Here is a 12,980-nt window from a genome sequence, read left to right as displayed (position 1 = left end):
CAATTAAATGCAATAACACTTTTCAGTCTTGTTCACTTTCAGTGTGTTCACTTAATTACCTCTTCCATTCTTTTCCGCAGGCTTTCTTTCAGTATTTCAGAGATCTGCCGGGGTATTTTTCCACACCAGTCATCCACATCAGTCATCGAAGTTGGTTGTATTTTCTGCTTCTTAGGATCCAAGCAATCCAAACACATTCAGTGATGCTGAGGTCTGGACACTGGGGCAGTCAATCCATTGTCCTGAGCAGTACAAGCAGCTTCTTTGTTTGATTTGTTGTATATGGGTCTATACAGAACTGTTTTGAAAATGGTTCTATATAGCATCAAAAAAGGTTCTGCTATTATTACAATGTCAAGCTTGTTAGTACAGCAGATGCCTTTTTGGTACTATATAGAAGTGCTTTCTTGATATTGTTTAATCATAAATTTCACTCCAGTTTTGGAAACTCTTTACTATATTCTATATAACTCTTTACTGTATTTCTTTACTATTTTTACTTTGCCTGTCCCCAAGCAAGTAATATATTATATCAAAACTCCACAGAAATAAATGAATAACTTGTAGTAATGGCTGCTTTGACAGGAAACTGTCTGTAGTTACGTTCATTAAACACCAGATGGCAATGTTAGCCTATGTGTCTGAAGAAGTGTTACCACACTATGATATTTCTGTGCGTGTGTGTATGTGTGTGTGTGTGTGTGTGTGTGAGTGAGTGATTCAGTAAGCTCGATATCTTTCATAATGATGTATGCCTCTGCAGTGCTAGTAGCATGTAATGTATGGCTGTATATATCCATGGCTTCTCATGCCTAGGCCATTTCATAAATTAAAAGAAAAAATCCAAGTGAACACAAAATGAATTAAAAAGAAGCATCACTTTCTGCTTCTGTAATCACTTACAACCATCATTATCAATTAGCAGTTTATACCTATGATGACAGGCCCCTAAATCCTCGTTAAATCACTTAAACAAGCTTAATTTTGGACAATAACATGCATATAATGCCTTAGTTAAAGAAATATTCCAGCATATGGAGAGAGTCAGCGAAAGAGGGTGTGAAGCAATGTGCGGGCGGTAGGGAAAGAGGAAGTGGGCAAACAAGGGCATGAGGTACTGAGGAAACATGGGAGGGAAGGAATGCCAAAATTAGGCAATGAGGGAACAAAGAAGTGACGAAGTAGAGAAACAGGGGACTGAGGAAATTAGAGACTGAGAGAACAAGCAATAAGGGTTTGAGAGAGCAAGGGGACGAGGGATTGGAGGAATAAAACAATGTGAGAATGAGGTGTGACTGAACAAGGAAGTGAGAGAGGGATTAAATTAGGGTGTGAGAGAAAATGTGAACAGGAAAATGAAAACAGTGAGTGGGAGAACAAGGTAAGAAGGATTGAAGGTGTGAGGGAACAAGGGAGTGATTCAATGACGGATTGAGTTAACAATGGAGTGAGGGAACAAAGGGATAAGGGACTAGGGAGTTTAAAAACATGGGAATGGAAGAATTAGGGTGAAGAAAAGAAGAAATGGTGAGTGAACAAGGGAGTGAGGGAAGCTCTGTTTCCAAATCCTGTGTCCCATTTGTGGTGATCCACAAGAGAAATGAACCAGTCAACTCCAAAGATGAATTCTTAGTATGCCATTTTTTGCCAGTGTTTTCATCTCATTAAATTCAAGCACTTTACATTTAACAAAGTATATTGTCTTAAACATGCATGTGTCTTTGACAGTTTGACTGGTCACTAATAAGTTAGATCAGCATAGAGCTATTTGGACACCTTCCTTGTGCTTCCACTCACTGGCCACTTTATCAGATACACCTACATTATAGGTCCACTGTGTAGGTGTACAGTTACAGCCTGCGCACAATCTCTGCTGTCATTGAAAACGACTGCCCTTTATCCTATTCACGATTGGTCAGCTCCTGACCACAGGACCTGTTTTTAACAGATATTATTTGATGGTGGACCATTCTCATCACAACACTGATCAAATCAAATCAAATCAAATCACGTCTATTGTCACATCACATTTGCACAGGTGGAAAGTGAGTGAAAATCTTAGGTGTGTAGCCCTCTTAAAGAACTTAAATGAAATATATGTATATATATATATATATATACACACACACACACACACACACACACACACACACACACACACACACACACTGACACTGACATAGTAGGCCTGTTTCATGTATAGCAGATTGCTGTGGTTGGAGGTAAGGCTGGTGTTTCTGTTAAAGTGTCCAGTGGGTATATGAACAGGGTTTGTAGTGCGTGTATGGGCTGCTGGTGTGTTTATGAATGGTTGTAATGCTGAGTGACGACTTTCCGCAGTTTCACACACTTCATTTGGACTGGGACTGCTAACACCCACTGAGCTCAGAGAGCAGCCGCTGTTTGTCACGCTCTGGATGCTCAGGATGATTCAGGTGTGTGTGTGTGTGTGTGTGTGTGTGTGTGTGTGTGTGTGCGCTGTTTGCATAATAGCTGCTGTAGAGAAAATAAATGTAGAAGCCTATCAGAGGGGAAGGAGAGACTAGCAAACCATCTTTCTCCATCAGGGAAGGAGAATCTTCATTCTGCTTCTAAATAGTTGCTGCTCTGAGAGAGAGAGGAAGGGAGAGAAAGGAGAAACAGAAGAGACAGAAAAAGAAATAGAGATAGAGGGAGGGAAAGAAAGATGAACAAAAGAGATATAGGAAAAGTGAGAGGAGAGAAAGAATGCGAGAGATAGATAAGAATAGGAGAGAGGAAAAAAGAGGGCAGAGATGGAAAGGACATAAAGACAGAATGAAAGAGAGAGAGAAAGGAAAAATAGAAGGAGAGAAAAAGTGATACATACATGCAGATATACATTTGCCATGGTTCCTATTGTTACTGTAACTGTTATCATAATTTGGCAATACTGTACTTCACACAGTTATAGCAATGAATCTATACTGAACTTGAATTTAAAAAGAGAAGGGTGAGAGAAGAAGAAGAAGAAGAAAAGAGAGAGGGAGAAAGAGATGAAGATGAGAAAGAGAAACAGAAATAGAGAGAGGAGAGAGACAGAGATAGAGAGATGGAGAGACAGAGAAAAGAGAAAAGAATGAGAGAGAGAAACAGAAAAATAGAGAGCGCGAGGGGGAAAGGGGAGAGAGGACAGAAAAAAGATGGAGGGAGAGACAGAAAGAAAATAGTGGGAGAGAAAAATAGAGAAGAGGGAGAGAAGGGAGAAAGAGAGGAAGATGTAGGAGAGGGAAGGGTGGGAGAGGATGAGGGAAGGGGGAGAGAGAGGAGGAGGAGAGAGAGAAAGAGAAATAGAGGGAGAGAGAGAAGAGAAGAGAAATAGACAGAGGGAGACAGAGAGGGAAAGCAAAAGAAGGAGAGAAAGAGTGAGATTGAAAGAATTGTTGGCAGGAGAGAGAGAAAGCAAGAGGGAGCGAAAGAAAGAAAGAAAGAAAGGGGTGAGGGAGAGAAATATTCAAAGAAGGGAGAGAAGGACAGAAAGAGAGAGATAGTCAGTCTGTTGGTGTGGAGGTTTGTGCTCACAGGAGATGTGTGTACATTTGCATTCAAGTGTGTATTCACCCCTATGTGTGGTGTGTGTGTGTGTGTGTGTGTGTGTGTGTGTGTCTTTCACAGCCCAGTGCACAGCTAGATTGCCTGCAGAAGAAGCGACAGCACGAAGAGAAAAATGAGGGAGGCCGTGCCAAAAAGAGAGAGAGAGAGAGAGAGCGCAACACACAGATGAGTGCAGGGGAGAAAGGGGTGGAGCGGGCAAGCAATAAACGAGAAAAGACGGGGGGAGGAGAGAAGGTATAGCACTGAGGAGGGGACTGTAAAAGAGAAAGAGAAAGAGGAATGGGTGGATGAACTGATCCTCTGTTGTGAGATGACCGAAAAGGAAAGAAACAGAGAAGGAAGGGAAAATTGAAAAGGAGATAAAGAGAGCAAGAGCACATCGTTATGAAAGAAGGAGGGATGCCAGAGAGGAAACGGGTAGAGGAGTCGGATAGAAAGGAACAGAGAGGTGAGAAAGGTTAAAAGGGACAAAAAAGAGAGAATGAGAGGAAGAGAAATGATATGAAGAGACACAGAGAGAGAAAGAGCAGAGGGATAGAAGGAGAGAGAAAAGAAAAATACAAAGAAGGCGAAAAGTGGAAAGGGCAGCGGGATAGAACAAGAATGAGAGAGAGAGAAGGAAGACTAGAATCAGAAGAGAAGAGACAGGATGCAAAAAGAGAGGCAGAGAGAAAGCCAAAATAGAAAGAGAGAGAGGGAGAGAAAGAAAGAAAGGAGGGATGGAAAGAAAAGTGACTTAGAAAAGTAGAGAATGAGAGAAAAAAGACAGAAAAGAGGATACAGAAAAGCAAAGCAAAAATTAAATGGAGAGACAGAAAGAGAGGAGGAACAGAGGGAGAGCAAAGAAGAAGTAAGGAGAGAGAAAAGAGGGATAGAAAGAAAGAGAGAGAGAGAGTAGTGTTGCAAGACCATCGATTGATTTATTCCGGCTATATTGATCAGTGGACAGTGCTGGCTGTGTGGGGAGTGAGTGAGGATTAAGGCAGTGGCTCGTGTAATGAACGGCTGAGTGCAGCAGAGAGAGAGTCAACAGTAAATCATAGCTGTGTGTGTGTGTGTGTGTGTGTGTGTGTGTGTGTGTGTGTGTGTGCGTGTGTGTGTTTGTGCGTGTGTGTCTGTGTGACTCGTGCACTGAGGAGTGAAGGGTCAGTGCTGGTCAGTGCTGCGTGTGGAAAAGTCTGATAGGTTTGAGAAAGCAGATGAGTGTATGTGTGAGGGCAAAAGAGAAGGAGGGGAGGAGAGAGCTAGAACGAGTGAGTGAAAGAGAGAGTATTGATTCTTCATGTTTTGTGTGTTGTATTTGTGTTTGTATATATGGGTGTGTGTGTGTGTGTGAGAGAGAGAGAGAGAGAGAGAGAGAGAGAGAGAATGATGGAGAAAGAAAGGGTGTATGTATGTATTGTATACACACTCATTGCTCTTTTTTAATCATTTAAACAGCTTGAAATATTTGCTCCCAGTCAGTTTCAGTCGTGTTCAGACATCATTTTCCAAACACGCTTTGTGCTCGAGTTGAGTTCAAATTCACAGTTCTCTCATCCTGCCTGCCTCTTTTAATAGTCTCCCCGCTTTAGTTTTTTACTCCTTACTTTATTCTTCCTCTCTTTCATTAGATTAAAGAATATTTTAATCTGGCCTTAATGCTTCAGTTACCCATTCGTGAACTGAGCACACAGGTTCATGAGGCCCAAGCTCATAAGAATATGGAAGTGTGGGACATAAAAAGAGCTTTATGAAAAGCTTATCTAGACTTAAACACGTTTTGGTTGGTACTCAAAAGCTTTGCTTGATTAATACATATGTTAAATCAGAGTTTAAACTTAAAGTGGACAGTTGATTAAATCATATTTTATTAGACTCAGATTGGGTTTGGACTGAAAACCTAACACTGTGGTAGAGGTCTGGGCTGGTTGAATTCAGACAGAAGATTGTTGAGAATCGGGTCAGATTCAGACTCAAAACTTTGAGTTTGGACTCAAAAAGTGATGATCTGGATGTTTTTATCCATGCTTTCACTGTTAGAAGACAACTCAAGACTTTGGGTCTGGTAGAATATGTAGCCCTAACTGAAGAAATAAATAGAACAGTGGATGGTCCACTCCACAGCCCAGACCTCAACATCAATGAATGGGTTTGGGATTACTTGTAATGTGAGGAGCACAAACTGCAACTAATTTGACTGGAAAATAAATAAATGAAGAAATGGTCTCTGACTGTTGCACAGTACTTAATGAATACACTATACAATGATATGTAATTAGTCTGTCAGTAATGTTAATTACAACCACCCACTACTTTTCTAATAAAGTGGCCAGTGACGAGATGTACAAGTTATATCTGTACAAGCGTTTCTAATAAAGTGGACGGGGAGTGTAGGCATGTATGAGAGAGATCCAGAGAGCAGCTCTGCACGCGTGATGAAGGATTAGCTTAGATTTCCCTGTGCTTTCCCTTGGTGGCTGTTCTGTCCTGCACTGGGCACAACGTCGGTCACTTCGATTTTCTAATTCTCTCCCTGAACAGCACAGCAAAATGCTGCTGAGCCCATCATGTAGCCAAGTACGCACATGCGCTCACACACATGCATACATACACACACACACAGACACACACACACACACACACACACATAAAGACATTGTATTGTTCGTTACAGTTGTACCTTTTTGCTAACCCTAATGCTGCTTCTCCACACCTAATCGGAGGCTTTGAGGAACACTAATCAAATGAAATAACGCCTCATTATTCAATCCCTTATCTTAATAAGATTTGAATGGAGATTAAGCACAATGTTCATGCTCTTTCTCTCTCTCCCCCTCACCCCCTGCCTCCATTTTGCAGGCCGCAGCTCCAGGCAAAGAAATTGGATTGATTGATTGATTTATGAGTGTCAAATGAAGGACACATGGGCAGATGAGGGGAGAGGGAGAGAGAGAGTTGGGATGGATGGAGGGAGGGAGGGAGGGAGGAAAGAAGGAGAAAAGAGGGGGAATGAAGGAATGGAGACAGTGACAAATGGAAGAAGGGAGACAGAAGGGAGGGAAAAAGTCAGACGCATAAATGGTGACCTCCGTCTCACTCTGGGTGATCAATAAAGGGTGTGTGTGTGTGTGTGTGTGTGTGTGTGTGTGTGTGTGTGTGCGTGCGTGTGTGTGTGCCTACATAACACTATGCCTTGATGTAACCACCCACCAAGTAAAATGGCAATGGGAATGTGAATTTGACTTAAGACTCTTCTATAGCATGTTTTAGAAGAAAGAAAAGTGTACTGTTGAAGGGCAATGCCACTGATTTTCCAAATTTCTGCATAATTTTTGTTGTTGAGATATAAACAAAGTCATTCGTGGTTTGATGTAAAGTGGCTCATTGTCCCAGACAGCGCACAATTCTAGACACAGATGTTGGGCCAGAAAAGATGTTTGGCCAGATGCCAAACAGCCGCATTTATTTACAGTGGTGGTGATAGGAACCAGAGGTCATGATGTCAACAACACAAATCTTGCTATTTTATTTACAATCCAGCACCACCAGTGAACTTACATGTGTCCTCTGAGTTTTTATATGTCATATTTATAATGGAAAAATGGTAATAAATCTGATAAAATATGCTTTCACTGGGTATTATATTGCTTTACAACATCCTGCATGTACTTCTCCTCCATGAATGGATTTTCAAAACTACAATCCCAATTCCAATGAAGTTGGGACATTGTGTAAAACAGAAAAAAACAGAATATATATTCAATTGAATACACTACAAAGACAAGATATTTAATGTTCAAATGGATAAACTTTATTGTTTTTTGCAAATATTCACTCATTTTGAATTTGATGCCTGCAACACATTCCAAAGAAGTTGGGACAGGGGCATGTTTATCACAGTGTTACATCACCTTTCCTTTTAACAACACTCAATAAGCGTTTGGGAACTGACACTAATTGTTGAAGCTTTGTAGGTGGAATTCTTTCCCATTCTTGATTGATGTACAACTTCAGTTGCTCAACAGTCTGGGCTTTTTGTTGTCATATTTTGCGCTTTATCATGCGCCACACATTTTCAATGGGAGACAGGTCTGGACTGCAGGCAGGCCAGTCTAGTACCCGCACTCTTTTACTATGAAGCCACACTGCTGTTGTAACACGTGCAGAATGTGGCTTGGCATTGTCTTGCTGAAATAAGCAGGATGTCCCTGAAAAAGACGTTGCTTGGATTGCAGCATATGTTGCTCCAAAACCTGTAAGTACCTTTCAGCATTAATGGTGCCTTCACAGATATGCATATTACCCATGTCATGGGCACTAACACACCCCCACACCATCAGAAATGTTGGCTTTTGAACTTTGTGCTGACAACAATCCGGACAGTCCTTTTCCTCTTTGGCCCAGAGGAGACAATGTCCATGATTTCCAAAAACAATATGAAATGTGGACTCGTCAGACCACAGGTCAGTCCATCTCAGATGAGCTCGGGCCCAGAGAAGCCGGCGGCGTTTCTGGATGTTGTTGATATATGGCTTTCGCTTTGCATGGCAGAGTTTTAACTTGCACTTGTAGATGGAGGGACAAACTGTGTTCACTGACAGTGTTTTTTTGAAGTGTTCCTGAGCCCATGTGGTAATATCCATTACAGAATGATGTTGGTTTTTAATGCAGTGCCGTCTGAGGGATCGAAGGTCACAGGCATTCAGTGTTGGTTTTCTGCCTTGCCGCTTACTTGCAGAGATTTCTCCAGATTCTCTGAATCTTTTGATGATATTATGGACTGTAGATGATGAAATCCCTAAATTCTTTGCAATTGCACATAGAGAAACGTTGTTCTTAAACTGTTGGACTATTTGCTCACGCAGTTGATCACAAAGTGATGAACCTCACCCCATCCTTGCTTGTGAATGACTGAGCCTTTCAGGGATGCTCCCTTTATACCCAATCATGACACACACCTGTGGAATGTTCCATGGTGGAATGAGCATTCCTCAACTTTCCCAGTCTTTTGTTGCCCCTGTCCCAACTTCTTTGGAACGTTTTGCAGGCATTAAATTCAAAATGAGTGAATATTTGCAAAAAACAATAAAGTTTATCCGTTTGAACATTAAATATCTTGTCTTTGTAGTGTATTCAATTGAATATAGGTTGAAAAGGATTTGCAAGTCATCGTATTCTGTTTTAATTTTTATGTTATACAGAACATCCCAACTTCATTGGAATTGGGGTTGTATATTTTATGGCTAATTCTAATCTTAAAATGTTTGTACAACAATGTCTCAGAGAGGTTTAAGAAGCATTCAACCCTTCAGATGTCTGATTCCTATCTTCACCTCTGACTAGAGTTTATTTAGAACAGAGCACCTCAAATCCAGCCACTCTGTAGTATTTTGTTGACATCTTAAACATTAAACTATACAGATGTTTTTAGAAATAGGTGAAATTCCCCTTTAACGCAGCCAAAAATACTAGCTTTACTGCCCAAAGATGGATTTGAATCTCAATCTCAATACTATCCAGTAACATCATACACTATGCTATCTAATTACTACAAGCATGTCAGTTAAAACTCTATTAAAAGGGAATTCCACTGATTTTTCAAAGTTTCTGTATAATTAAATGGTTGAGAAGTAAACAAATGCATTGAGAGTGGTCTGATGTGATATGCTCTGTTTTAGAGTCAGTGGTTGTGACAGGAACCAGATATCTGATCTGATTTAATGCCTCTGAAAGCTACTTTATAGAAAACAATTATGTGAAATACACCGCTACTTGAAATGAAAAGGCTACTTAAGGAGGATGAAGACGTGCTGTATCTGAGTAGGTGGGCAGTGCGAAATGCTGACCTTAACTTATTTAGCCTGCATTAGTTTTTAGCATATTGGCAGCCATTATGTCATATTTCAGATAAAGCTTTAGTCAGTTTTTACTTTATCACTAGCTAGCCACCTTGATTATCTCAGTGTTGCACCAAAATAATAAATAAAAGTTAAAAATGGGAAGAAAAAAGAAAATGCAAAATTTGCTAAAAAACAATATTTTGTGCCTTTGTCAACTATTGGGCAGGCTGGTCCGCATCATATAACTCCAGGTATGAAAACAAGTCCCATTCTAGCACTGCTGCAAGATAAAATTTTGGGCTAAACATATTTTAAGAAGACATTTATGGTGGAGGTTTGCATGCTACATTACTTTAGTTAGCTAGTCGTTGTGTTGGATAACAGCTAGTCTAAATTCAGGGGTGTAGCCACAGGTAGGCTAATTCATAGTTATTAAGCTGCATTTTTAATTAGATGCAAATGATGAAATGTGATGTCATTGTGTTATACATATACACACACACACACACACACACACACACACACACACACACACACACACACACATCTAAGGTGCTTCTCCTTCTGGGTTGCGGGGGGTGCTGGAGCCTATCCCAGCAGTCATCGGGCAGAAGGCAGGATACACCCTGGACAGGTCGCCAGTCCATTGCAGGGCAGACAGACAGACACACCGACACATTCACTCACACCTAGGGGCAGTTTACCATGTCCAATTGGCCTGACTGCATGTCTTTGGACTGTGGGGGGAAACCGGAGTACCCAGAGGAAACCCACACAGGAAACCCCCTCATACCTGAATGTATAGTCCAATCAACCAATCCCAAGTTCCATCTTATTTTCTCAACTTTCTCACTGCTTAGCAACTATTGCTGACCAAACTAACCAGATCTTTACTGAAAAGAGATCTCAGAAAAAAAATCACATAATTGAGGCTACTAATTGAGGTAACAATATAAAGGTGATAAATAATCTGATCTTTTTATTCCTTTTTTTATTTCCTTTTTATTCCTGTTTGTTTCATACAAATTGATGTGAGGTATTTGGACTTAAACATCTCACCACACAAAAAACTAAAATAAATAAGGAGTGGATGAAGAAATTGTTGAAAATAATATTTTATGATCATTTTTTTGCTTTATTTCTAACCAGCTCATAGTAAGTTTTTAAAAAAATATTTGCTTAATATTGTGATAGCACGAAGTTGTGATGTTTTTTGGCCACGTTATCATACCAAGAAAATGCAGAACTGTACCCTTTGCTGTGACCTCTAGTGTGCGAAATCCTGGTCTACACACACACACACACACACACACACACACACACACACACACATAAATGTGCTTGTACAAATACGCAGCCTCCAGACATGTCACATTACATTGAGATCTGCATCTGTCTTCATCTTAATCTGCCTGACTCTACAGATCCACTGAGTGGATAGGACAGGACTCCACTCTGTGTGTGTATGTGCATGTGTCTTCTTTTATTGCTCTTTTTCTTGCTCTTTCTTGTGAAGTAGCCATAAATGTTAGAGATCACACCTTTACCTTTACCTATACCTATACCTTTTCAAAATGCCTTATTTAAAATGATTAAATGAAAAACACTATTATTATTTCCAGTGTTGGGCAGAAAACTTTGAAAAAAGTACACAGTAATATATTAGAATACATAAAAGTGTTCAGAATTTATTTAGATCAATTTTTTGCTGTTACTGGTTGGTAACTGTGCAGTTTTCTTAATGCAGTTCTTCTGTTAACATGTTTCATAAAATGTTCACTGAATTAAATGAAGTTACAAAATTCTTAACATTATTTTGGCTCTCATTCAGTCAACTATGGCTTCCAAAATCCCGCCGATGCTCCCATAATCCACTGGCACTCCCATGATCCCGCTTCTTTTCCCATAAACCCACTGCCATCTCTTGAATGAAGCAAACAATTCACCATATTCCAATGACACAGTCTTGTAAATTTGATTATAATGATGCTGATATCATCACTTGTGAACACGTCCATTACTGAGGAGTTCAATCATCCCTCAAAGTAGTTTTGTAATATCGATATTAATAACTGGCTCATCACATTGATTTATCAGTTGACTCAGGCTTTTGTAGATCTTATTAAGACTGAGATTAATTACTAATCATCACATTGTTTTATCAGTCTACTCAGGCTTTAATAAAACTCTTTATCACTGAAATTATGACTAATCATCACATTGATTTATCAGTATGTGCAATGATTTTAAACAGATACATAAGTATTTATGGCATTTCATTTTTAAGATGGTACATATTTTATATTTTATGAGTAGCTATACTAAAAGTTTCACCACCTCATTCAGGATCTTATGAAAGCTTTCACAAAGAGTTTGGATGTCTTTAATCCAGTTTAACAGACATTGCCACTGGCTTTTGGAGATGTTAATACCATCATGGACAAAGCAGAGGGCAAACTAATCATTTTGATGTTTGAAAGACACAAGCAGTCTGTCTTCTTGGTTGTCACCATGCCAACAAAAACTGAATCATTTTTAAAGATGTGGTAACATAATTCATTATTTACAGAGGTGTACGAAGTACACAAATCATGTACTTGAGTTAAAGTAGAGATACCCAAGGTAAAATATTACTCCAGTAAAAGTAGAAGTCCTTACTCTAGACCTCAACTTGAGTAAAAGTACAAAAGTATTTGCCTTCAAATGTACTTAAGTATCGAAAGTAAAAGTACTAAAAGATTAATTATGGCTCTGATGTCCTGATATCATTTTTATAACAAGACTCGCTTCCTGAACTCATTTTAGGTGAAAATCATCCAGTGTCTTTCTTGGTAAACCAGTCTTTTAATAGAATGTCATTAATTAGTGACACTGACGACTGAGGAATGAACAGTATGTTTTAACACTATTTAACACTATTAAAATATTGTGTCACAAATTGGCCGCCAGGAGACTTCCTAGGACAGTGAACAATGATTACATGGCAGGGTCACAAATAAAACAGGTGGACAAAACAAAGGGGTGGAGCTAAGGTTGAATAAAGTAAAGGTAGGAAAGAATTTGCTAGCACTGGTATACTCCACTGCAATGCTCAGTCACACATTTGACCCAGCCAGGCAGTTTCACCTTAATATAACTTATATTTAAAAGCATTAAATTCAATTTTACATTTCATTATAAAGTCTGGTGCCACAGCATCTCGCAATTCACAGCTGTTTACCTCTTTTTCAAGTAGTTTTGCACAGCTGCGTCTTTTGATTTCTCTGAAAAGAAGGGTCCATTTCTCAGCCTCGATCGAAGGATCCTACAAAATGAGAGAGCTTTCAGTGATGTAACCTTCCTCCCCTGCAGAATGGCTATAAGTGCCTTAGTATTGCTCTAGCTCAGTATTCTCCAACTCTTCTCCTGAAGACCTACTTCACTGCAGCGTTAGGTTTCAACCTACTGTGGTGACCAAAAGGCTGAGACGACTCTTTTCCAATTTAATACAAAGTATTTAATTATAAATGTTATCAGCATAATCTAATGAAAGTAGAATCCTTGAGATATCCATCCATTTTCTAAGCGCTTCTCCCTCAGGGTCAC

Source organism: Pygocentrus nattereri, chromosome 23 (genome assembly GCF_015220715.1).
Source record: "Pygocentrus nattereri isolate fPygNat1 chromosome 23, fPygNat1.pri, whole genome shotgun sequence".
Lineage (NCBI taxonomy): Eukaryota > Metazoa > Chordata > Actinopteri > Characiformes > Serrasalmidae > Pygocentrus > Pygocentrus nattereri.
The sequence above is the reverse complement of the archived record's forward strand: the minus strand, read 5'-3'. Positions refer to the sequence as shown.